This window comes from Tiliqua scincoides, chromosome 5 (genome assembly GCF_035046505.1).
Source record: "Tiliqua scincoides isolate rTilSci1 chromosome 5, rTilSci1.hap2, whole genome shotgun sequence".
In the NCBI taxonomy this organism is placed as follows: domain Eukaryota; kingdom Metazoa; phylum Chordata; class Lepidosauria; order Squamata; family Scincidae; genus Tiliqua; species Tiliqua scincoides.
Window position 1 is genome coordinate 120,990,663 of NC_089825.1, and position 11,425 is coordinate 121,002,087.

General features: G+C 44.6%; 1 protein-coding gene across 1 annotated transcript in view; it reads right to left on the bottom strand.

Annotated features, from left to right (window-relative positions):
• The window catches only part of TNNT1 (troponin T1, slow skeletal type), a 504,690-nt gene that overhangs the window by 411,298 nt on the left and 81,967 nt on the right, over positions 1-11,425 (bottom strand). The window lies entirely within an intron of this gene.

Here is an 11,425-nt window from a genome sequence, read left to right on the forward strand (position 1 = left end):
TCTCCCCCTCTTGGAAGACCGAGACACCAAAAGCAGGAGAGCGATGCGGGTGCAGTGGAAGAGCCAAGGACTCCAAGCCCCTGTGAGAATCTAACAGCAAGGTGAGAGACAGGCACCCCCCCCTTAGCCCACTTCCCACCCCTGGGGGTGTGTGGGGATGGGGGTGGGGTGGGAGGTGCAGTTTCTCTTCCATTGTCCTGCCCAAGGATGGCCCTTTCAGGCTGTGAGCCTGCCCACACTTTCCTGGGAGGAAGCCCCACTGAACACAGTAGCACTGACTTCTGAGTAGACATGCGTCGGATCGGGCGTTCAGTCCGCCAGGACTCTCCCCTCCAGACGAGCAAGTGAGCATTGTGTGGCGTGCGCCTTCAGAGACATCAGAGCGGTAAGATGGTCTCCTTTCTGGGACCGAGAGGGTTCCCAAGGATGCCGGCTTCTGCATTGCACAGAACAGGCATAGCCACCAATGGAAGCGCCTGCATCTGTCAGCCACTGGCTGGCCCTTGCGAATTTCACCTCGGTGTGGGACTTGAACCAACTCTGGCCTGTGTGGCCTGTCCTTTGTGGCGAGCAAAGTGAGCTTGTGTAGCCTCTGTGTGCATTGCAGATGCTTAACACTGAGGTCTTCTGGATAGCATGTCAGTGAATTCCTTGGGCTTGGCTTCAAAAGGGGTTTGGTTCTGTTGGTGTACAGTATAATCTCAAGTGGATGTCTGTTCTGATTCCTGGGTGGCACATGGTTTTTTAAGGTTGCTTCAATGAGGCTTTGTTCACAGGTATTGGAACACATTGAAATTATCTGGCATAACCCACACCCACACCATTTGCAGGGTTTGTGCAGGTTAACAACTTTCCCCAATGCATGCATGCAGAGTGTAGTATAAGATACTGAGTTTTAATTCCTGCAGAATTCCTATTCTCATGTTCTCTCTCTCTCTCTCTCTCTCTCTCTCTCTCTCTCACACACACACACACACACACACACACACACTAGGAGTAAGCTCACATGATTTACCTTGCTTTTGAAAATTTCTGTGTAGTATGTGTGTGTGTGTTTGAGAGAGAGAGAGAGAGAGAGAGAGAGGGTGACACACACCTGATGTGATTTTGAGTCTGGCTGGGTCTTCAGCTCTTACTACCAACAGTATCATTCCCCTGGGGTGCTGGGTGGGTTAAATGCCTTGAAACACTTTTCCAGTTGTGCAAATAGCAGATGGCTTGTGTGTGAGATGCACACATTTGATTTAATGTCCGGTGTACGCATCCCTTTAACACCCTTTTGTATTGCATTCCAACTCAAATAGTATATGAGTCGTGCGACACCTCTTGAACAGTGTTTATGTGTCTGTGTGACACGCTGCTCTGTGTGAATTGCATTTAGCACCTTTCTCTGCTCACCATAGGCAGGCTGTGTGTGTGTGTGTGTGTGTGTGTGCAAGAAAGAAAAGAGACTTAAAACAAGGCACTCAGTGCAAGAGTGGTGGTTCTGGTTCTTTGCTGCTATTGTTGTCAGCCACTTCGTATGTTGCAAGCATGTCCTGCTTGTCTAACTTCCTGCCATATGGGATACATAAAGAGAGGACACAGGATCTTAACACTCTCTTTCTGTGGGCGTCATACTAGTATGTGAAACATGTGAAGGTGGTTTTACAGAGCTCTCTGTATGTACGTGTGATTTCCTTCAGTTCTGTCAGGATTATCAAATGGAGTGTCTGTGTGTTTTTGTCTGGTTTCCTTCTAATTTTGTATGTGCATTCCATCACCGTCTGTCTGTATTTACTTAGTCCAGTGCATATACTGTACAGTATATGCCATTTCTTTTGGTGCTGTTAGTGGAATCCTGTCATGTTCCCCCTCCCATCTGGCCATTGCTTAGTATTAGTACACATGCTGTCTGTGATTTTACAAGTGCTTTCTTTAACACCCCTCTGCAGTTAGCCTACACAATGCATACAGTTGAATTTTTGTTTTTTGGGTCTTTGTATACTTAAGAAGGGGTGTGTGTGTGTGTGTGTGTGTGTGTGTGTGTATCCTGTCTATGGCAATGGGTTAGGGTATTTCACATTAATTCTTGGCTGGTCACTCCTAAAAGAGAGAATGTGTGTTCATAAGTGGATTCCTTTGATATATATGGGAATTCTCAATGCTGGTGTGTTGTGTGTTGCATTTGTTTCTGTGTATTTCCTGTGCTAGTAGATGTGTGCAAACAAACATGAACTTCTCAAATGGTGTCTTGATATGCATCGTCTAAATTATGATCATGAATTTTAATTTCCGAGGGTTGAGCTTTGAGCTACCATCTCCCTGCTGCTTTTGCATCAGCCATGTGGGACATGCTTGAAGGGGGGGGGGGATGAGAATTAAGTAAAAACAAGATTTTGCATATACTGTACAGTCTCTGCCACCCCCTCCCAAAACACACAAACACTAATGTGTACTGTAGCCCCAGATGGTGATGCTACTGTGAGATTGTATTCCCCGCCACAGATGAATATGGTACAATGATTGCCGGAGGGAGGGTGCGCTGCTGCTGTGGCTGCTGTGGAGCGGTGCAGGGGGTGGTGAGGGGACTGAGACTTGGGGTGGGTCTGGTGTGAGCATTATGCTAATGGGTGAGATTTCATGTAGCATACAGATGCAGAAGGGTCAAGCAGAATGTGTTTTGCCTGTCTGCTCCCTGGTGAAACAGCATTATTCATGGTGACCACAGTGTTCTGTAGGGCTGAGTGTGAGTGAAGCCATGTGGTGGAGGAGAGGGGATTCCTTTACCTCCTTCAGGGGTGTGAAATCCCCCCTTTAACGATTTTTTAAAATGAGAACCAGTTTTGGGCTTCAACCACAGTGCAATAGGAGCAATCCCAGGTGATTTGGGGCTTGTCACATTCACTCCCTCGGCTTAGCTTACCTCATGAGGGGTTACTGTGAACATAACAAGGTTGTATACTAATAACATCTTTATCACACCTTTCCTCTATGGCTGCCAGCGTGGCTTCATAGTTCCCCCCCCCCCACACACACACACACACTTTTTATTCTCACAATAGTCCTATGAGGTAGGCTGAGAAATGGCAACAGGCCCAAAATCTCCCAGTGAGCTTCATGGCTGACAGGATTTGAGCCCATCTCTTTGGTCCTAGTTCAATATACTGACAACTACATTCTGTAACAAGACCATGAGGAGGTGTGGTATAAACATGTAATGAAGAAATATGACTTTCTTAGCTCATATTGGCGGGCAGTGACCGCATTTGGTGGGATCCAGGTCTGCAGAACAGTTCAGGGCTTCCCTTTGAACGTGTGAGACCTGCAAGCAAAGTCAAAAGAGGGTTCCCCATGTATGTTGTTATAGGGATGTGGGGACGGGGACCCTGAAAAATGTCACAAGTGTTTATTGAAACACAGTCTGGTTCCTCCATAAAATTCCTTAGCGGTTTCGCCAGAGAAGGAACTTGTAGATTTACTCTGAACTCCACATGAGGCAACATTTCAACAGTAACACTCATTTGTGTGTTTATGTGTGAGGTGGGGTAGGCTGAAAGATCATGTCAGGGGCACCCAGAGAGCATCACAGCTGAGTGGGGATTTACACCTGGGTGCTTCTGGGCAAGACTCTACCACTGGGGAGAAGCTTTCCTTGCCATGGAGATAAGGGTTTCAGTTGCTAAAATTCAATTTTCAAGACCCAGGAACAGAACCAGAAAAAGGTAGGAACCCTAGCTAAGGGTTAAGGTCCTATGGCTAAAAAGGGACATGAGTCCAATACTACTCATATATCAACTACACACTACAGTACATTAGCTCCTAATCTGTAAGTGCTCCTTGGAGAGTATGAACTCTGGCTAGAAGAGCAGAGTTGAAGGATAATGTTACACAGACCCTTAGCACTGCCTATCAGGCTCTTAGTCAGGGTACTCAAAAGAATGAATTTGTATTACTCTTCTGTCTAGGTACCTGATTGTAGTTAGTGGTTGCAGCAAGCACTTTGGGTGAGAATTGTTCTGCCTCAATAACAAGAGCAAATTAGCAGTGCATGTATGTGCTCTAGGACTGCAAAGTACAAAAGTGCATCTTCCAATTTAGCACATGCACAGGCTTTGGAAAGTTGCATCAGTGGGTGTATTGGATGACAAAGTGACCTGTTGAGTGGGGCAACTGTTTGAGTGGCATGTTGGCATGCTGGGCAGCTTCCATTAGCACCTTTTGGGTGTTAATCTCCTCCTCTGCATTCATCTTTTGCACATTAGTATCTATCATACTTCTCTCTCTCTCTCTCTCTCTCTCTCTCTCTCTCTGTGTGTGTGTGTGTGTGTGTGTGAGAGAGAGAGAGAGAGAGAGAGAGAGAGAGAGTTTCCATGCATGAATTTTATTGTTTTTAATTTTTAATCCATCCTACCCTGGAGGTTGAGTGTCATCAGCAACATATTACTACTAATAAATTATACATAAATTACAATAAAGTCTTAATTCATTTCCCCAAGCTGCAGAAAAACAATCCCCATGTCTGTGAGCACCTATTTAAGCATTCATAATTCCAATAAATACATACACTTCTGTCTATCATTCATCCTTCATCTTTCTCTTTTTTCAGGATATGTTTATTTATGACAAATAAACAAAATTGATGAATACAAAAAAATCTAAAAACACAACTAAATGACATGACTAGCAGATAGAAAAAACAAAAAAATTATATCTATATAACCCTATAAATGCCATGTAAGTATGGAAACTATTTTAATTCACTATAAATTCCCTACCATTTAGTCCCAGTATCAAGAAATATAATATACATCTCTGTCTGCACTTCCTATAGAATTCTTCTTAACTTACCAGTTAGTTATTTTGACTCTTCTCAATTGTTCATTTCATTTCTCTCTAATCCTCAATCCATAAATCATTACATCATTTTTCTTTAGTATGCAGAAAGAGTAGTTTCCATTTGCTCATAAATGTAACATCATGCACGCGTATGCGCATGCGCGCGCGCGTGCACACACACACACACACAGAGTATTGTGTATGTATACAGATATGGAACAGGAAGAGGAATGTGTGTGAGTAGGGTGACCATATTGTGCCGCCTTCTGTAACCAAAATAAAACAATCACAGATGGGAGAGAAATTTTAAAAAAGGTTCTCAGCCAGGAGTTAGGGGGAAGGGAAGTTGGGGGACACTGTACTGCCAGGGACTGTGAGTTATGCAGTAGACAGGCAGTAGGGGGTGCTCTTACACAGGGAGTGAGGCAGAGGGGCTTGATAAAGGGAAAGGGGGTCAATAGAGGGGTTTAAACCAGGGCCCTTTTGCCCTTGGCCCTTGAATAGGCTCTGTGGTTCAGCTTTGTCCCCTCCCTTGCCCAGTCTTCTCTTCTAGCCCAGATACTACTTTCCAATCCTTCACCCACAAGCACACATGCCATCTCAGTCTTTTTTTGGGCCCTTGCGACTGCACAAATGCAGTAGAGGAGGGCATAAATAGAAACCCCTGGAGACAAAAGCCAGAAAAAGTACTTGAAAATCTATTGTGAGGGGGACGATGTTCAACTCTGAAAGCACAAACATATCTTGGAGAGAACCATAACTATCTGACTGAAGAGATCAAGGCTTTGGTGGCTTGAGGGGATGTGAGCAGGCAGTAGATGGGGAGGCACAGCGGGGGGGAGGGTATGTTTCCAGGTTCTGAAGTTCCACATTCTCAGGGAATGGCAAGGGGGAAGAATAGTCATGTGCTAAAGGAGGTCACGCACTCCTTTACCAACATCACTCCCAACCACTGATCTGAGACTTGGGGGGGGGGGGGGGAGTTGACATCTTGACATTCTGGGACGGCTCCTGTGTCTTTCACACCTGCAGGAGGCTAAAACTGAAGTGAAGCCGCTTCTTCTAGGCATGGTGGTACACAGATGGGAAAGCTGTCGCTGATGAATTCGTGTCAGTCAGATAGTTGTTATAGGAGCAGGAAGTCCATGGGGTGGGTATGAACTTTCCTCCCCTATGCAGTAAGTGGACATGTTTAGTTTAGTTTAGTTTGACTTCCTTGTTTAGTGGGGATTTGAACCCAGATATCTGGGGCCAAACTAGACAAACCAGCCAAATCTTAGGTTCAAGGCACTGAATTTACTTCTTAAAGCCTTATAGTACATTTTCTCCATAATCCACCTACACCTACAACCCACCCACCAAATGCCACTCTCTGGTTTTAGTCCTTAGAGTGGATGAAAATCATGGAGTTATTGTTACAGTGTCAGATTAGGGGCCAAACTAGACATTTATCATGGCATTAATCATGTCATCTGCAGCAATTGTTACCCTGCACATGCCTGATCTTGTCTGATCTTGGAAGCTAAGCAAGGTCGGGCCTGGTTAGTACTTGGATGGGAGACCGCCTGGGAATACTGGGTGCTGTAGGCTTATACCATAGTCTTTCGAGACTGAAGGTTGCCAACCAATCATGTCATTTAGCCCTGCATGCTTGTTTGTGGACAGCTGTGTAGAGCCCTGATCCAGACTGTAGCTGTGGCAGGGGCTTGATTAAACCCATTGTCCCTGCTGTGGTTTCCACCCAGGTCAGGGTCCTCTACTGCTGCTAGCTGCTCCACAGGGGAAGCTCACAGTGGTGCCCAACTCTTCTAAGCTTCCCCCTCTCATTTTCTCCTCTGTTCCTTATGGATCTGGATCATGTCGATTCATGTCGGCTTCCCTTTTTGGACCACTTCAACAAACACCCCTGCAAAATGAGGAACTTTGCGAGCTGAAGTCAGTCCTGTGGATCCGACACTCAATCTCAGTCTAATCAACTCCCTTTAATTTAATATCGATATACAAACAGACAAACAGTTGAAACAGAACAAGACCTAGCAAGTCAATGGAAACATTCCAAATATAAACAGTATTTGAAGCAATAATTTACAGATCAGACGGTCCCAGATTAATTCAGTCTTCAAAGTCCCCTTGGTTTAGTTTATATGTCTGGAATGTTTCCATGTATTTGGGAGGTTTTATTCCATTTCAGTTGTATGTTTGTGTACAGGTATTACATTAAAGAGAGTTGATTAGACTTAACTTATCCATACTGTCCTGTTGTGGGGCCAATACCAGCTACGTTTTTGAGCTCCTGTGTTCTTCTTTCCTAGGCTGCAGTAGCGTAGTTAAAAGGGGAGCAAAACAGTAAGCACTGCAGGTGCTGGAACATGCCATGCAAGTGGCCCCTCCCACTCACCATCGCAGCCTGGAATGGCTTTGACAGCAAATGGGAGGGGCCGTTTACATGACATGTTCCGGCCCCTGTAGTAACTTACCCTTTTGCCCCACTCTAGCTATGCTACTGCTGCTTCTGCTTCTTTTTCTTCTAGAATTACCAGGTCAGATGACAGCAACTGTTACCCTGTACATCCCTGATCTTGCCTGATCTTGGAAGCTAAACAGGGTCAGGCCTGGTTAGTACTTGGATGGGAGACCACATGGGAATACCAGGTGCTGTAGACTTATACCATAGTCTCAAGGGCAGCTCAGCCAGTGGCAGCCAAAGGTTTAACTACCAAATCCCTTTGCGCATTACACTATAGATCAGTTTCTCAAAGGGTAGGTCAGGACCCACTCAGTGGGTCGTGAAGCAGTTTCACGTGGGTCCCCATTCATTTCATTGTGTACTTTATTTTTAATATATTAGACTTGATGCTACCATGATATGTGCCTGCATTTGGGGAAATGTTACAGATCTTACATTTGGGGAAATGTTACATAATGGGGAATCCATTATGGGGTACAAGCCATGATGTGTATGCGCAACCTCCTGATTTTAGAAATGGGTTAAGTCAGAATGCCAGATGTAGGGGAGGGCACCAGAATGAGGTCTTTTGTTATCTGGTGTGCTCCCTGGGGCATTTGGTGGGCCGCTGTGAGATACAGGAAGCTGGACTAGATGGGCCTATGGCCTGATCCAGTGGGGCTGTTCTTATGTTCTTATGTTCTTATCTGTACTTTTAACAGGCAACTATGTATATGCTTTTAACAGTCAAGGGTGCTTATTACTGGGTAAGTTTGGCTAGGATTGCAGCCTTTGGGATGTTTGGGGAATTTTTTTTAAAAATAGGTCAGCAACTGCTTGAGAGGGTTAGGAAGGTTCTTCTTTATTTTAAATAAAGAACATTTTATTTTTATTTTATATTTTATTTTAAATGAAAATATTTTAAATATTTTAAACTTACTGTAAACGTTTAATTTACTTAATTGATTTGATTTGATTTTGTCATTTGAGGGTGTTAAAAAGTTTTGTGCTTGATGATGTCATTTTCGACCATGACATCAATTCCAGGTTAATGACATCACTGGTGGGCCCTGACAGATTGTCATTCAAAAGTGGATCCTGGTGCTAAAAAGTTTGAGAACCACTGCAGATTGTCTCCTGTTTCTGCTCTCTTAAGCTAAGCTCAGCACAGTCTGTAATGGAGACGAATGGAAAGATAAATAACTGAAGGTGAGACATGTCTAAGATTCACCATTCATCAAGCTATAAGGAATCATTTTTAGTGTACTGAAATAAGTGCAATGCAAAGCAATTAAATTCATTCATGTGTCTTATCTGTGTATTCGTCTTAGTCCAAATTAGCTGTATGTGAATGAAGAACTTTAGTGGATGAAGCAAGCATGAAGTGAATGTGGTTCTGCAGGGTTATTTTGATTATTGTGATGAACTATTTTGCAATTTGTTTTTTAAAAAATCTCAACATTTGAATACAAATATTTTTTAACATGTATATTGTTCACTCAGAGCCCAATCCTATCCATGTCTACTCAGAAGTAAGTCCCATTAGAGTCAGTGGATTGGTTGTGGCAGGGTTCTTTAGAACAGGGTAGTGGGGGAGGGTCACAAAACTCTTTCACTAAGAAAACTTGGAGAAGGCATTGCACAATGGTCATTCATTCATTCATTCATTCATTCACACACCCACACTCACAAACACCACATCATTAAATGTGCATGGTGCATTACACAGTGCAGGTCTGTGCCTCAAGGGGTTTACAATATAGATATTGAAACAAGGGAGGGAGGAAAAGAATGGAGCCATCAGTAAACAGGGAAAACATACGTGATGCTTTTAGTTACATATATTTAGCATAGTTACAGTAGGGAAGAGGACTAATGTGAGTTGCTTTGCAGAAAAGGTGGTTTTAAGAAGAATTGGAAAGAAGGGCAGCAAGGAAGAGATGGATGGAGTCATCGGAGGGGTTCTTGGGTGCTTTGAACTAATCTTGTGATGGCTTCAAAGTGCACCTAAGGTCACCAGCTTTTCACAGGGTCTCCAAGGACAGGGGAGTGAGCCATGTTCACAAGTTCGCTTTCACAGCTCAAATCTTTTCAGAACTTAATCCATGTGTAAAGTGGCCTTCATGGAATGGCACTGGAGAGAAGGAGATCCAGGACTCTGGTGGAAGAATGTTGAGTGAATAATGGGTTGTTGCTATAACTCTCCTTGTGGAGAGTAGCTAATTCACACGATTCTCGGGTTCATTGAACAATGTTGTCACATTTCTTCCTTGTTTCAGCTCAGGAATTTGCCTCAGCATCCCCTTGACTCATTCCTGTGATAACATAATTGCATTTGTGTCATCTGAACGGGATCTAAGACTCTGTGACAGGAGTCTGCTGCTTAGTTCTTTGAGGTCTGCAGTGGCTGAAATGAGGAAACCAAGGGGTTGGCTAATGTTGGGAGTACATGCACATGGCAGGAAGCAAAAATCATGGAAAGCTTACAAAGACCTTATGGATTGGGCTGGGTTCAGGCTGCGGTCCCAAATTCTGTATTCTCTGGGTGATATGAGGACTCTTAGGACTCTTAAAACCAGAATTTTTTTGGATTGGAAGCCAGAATTTCTAGGAAATGTAAAGGTGGAAGCGAAAGCTTCAAGATTGTCAGTCAAGGAGGCCAGTTAGAGATTTCAACTTGTATTTCTGGGAACTCTGGGTTTTTCAGAAGTGTGTTGAGAGCTCCTTGCTAAGAACAGTAATGCTGGACAAGCTGTCCCAAACAGGTTCTGCGCTATTACCAATGGCATCACAGGGGGGAATGGGAGCCTGTGACACCACGAGAGGGGGCAACACTCTACACACCCTTCCACAATCTCAGGCCTGCTCTGGGCCTAGCTGCCTCCCGTACCTGCCGGCAATCATGTTTTCACCGCTTGCCAGTGTGTACGTGAAGCTACAGTGCCCGAAGATTGCCAAATGGGAGGCAATTCAGAGGCAGCTTATCACAGTTAATACAATGCAATAACCCTGAAGGTTGAGGGGCGATGTGATTCCAGCACCTCTGAACTTCCAGGATGTGGAGTTCTTTCAGGTAAGCACCACCCTGGGTGGTGCCTGCATCGGGGTCGCTTCTGGCCACTATTGGTATGCATGTCACACTCTCAATTCATGCAGCACCTGAGTGACATTGACTTGAGTTAGACATTGTGTATATTGAGAGAACATCCAAAAACAGCAGTTCTCAAACTTTTTAGCATCAGGACTCACTTTTTAGAATGACAATCTGCCGGGACACACTGGAAGTGATGTCTAACCTGGAAGTGATGTCATGGCTGGAAGTGACATCATCAAATTAGGCTTCAAACCTAAGCAGCCATCAACCAAAGGTCCCATTACACAGCACACTCGTGCTATTATTCGAGCATAGCTCAGAATTCAAACTTTCCATTTCGGAACTCAAAGCAGAACGCAGACTTGGTCTTTCTCCAAACACAGAGCCCTCCCCCCCTTTCCAGCATCCCATCTTCCCACCTATTCAGGACAAAGCACCACACCTCTCCCAACAGGAGCCCGTCCTGCCCAGCAGCTATGGACCCTGTATTTTCAGCTCTGTATTGTCAGAGGCAGCTGAGGTTGGTGCTACACGTCCCACCTGCAATTGGCTCACAACCCACCTAGTGGGTCCTGACCCACAGTTTGAGAAATGCTGCCCTAAAGCATACCTAGAATGCAATACTCAGGGAATCCATGGTGGTCGTACTAGGGTTCCTTGGTAGAGAAATCTGTATTAGAAGGAAGTGGAAGATCTATTGAGTGGGAAGGTGGAAGGTCTTGTTGCTAGAATTCCTTAGATCCTTGGAAGGTTTTGGTTCATTGGGGTAGAGCTTGGAGGAGCCAGTGTTCCAGGTCCTCTTGGTGCATTTAAAAGTATTGAGTTAAGTCAGAAACTCCTGGGGCCTCCTACAGTCAATGCGATTGGGGAAAGAGCTGATAAAATTAGTGCTCTCTACATTTGGCATTGGCATCGGCATTCTTCAGTCTTGGAAGACTATGGTATTGTGCTCTGAATGGTGGTTCTGGAACAGAGTGTCCTCTCCAGTGCGCAAAGCCTGGGTAAAGTAGATATGGAGGATAGGCTGTTACCCATGCAGCAAATCCCCCCTCTCCACGTCGCTGAAA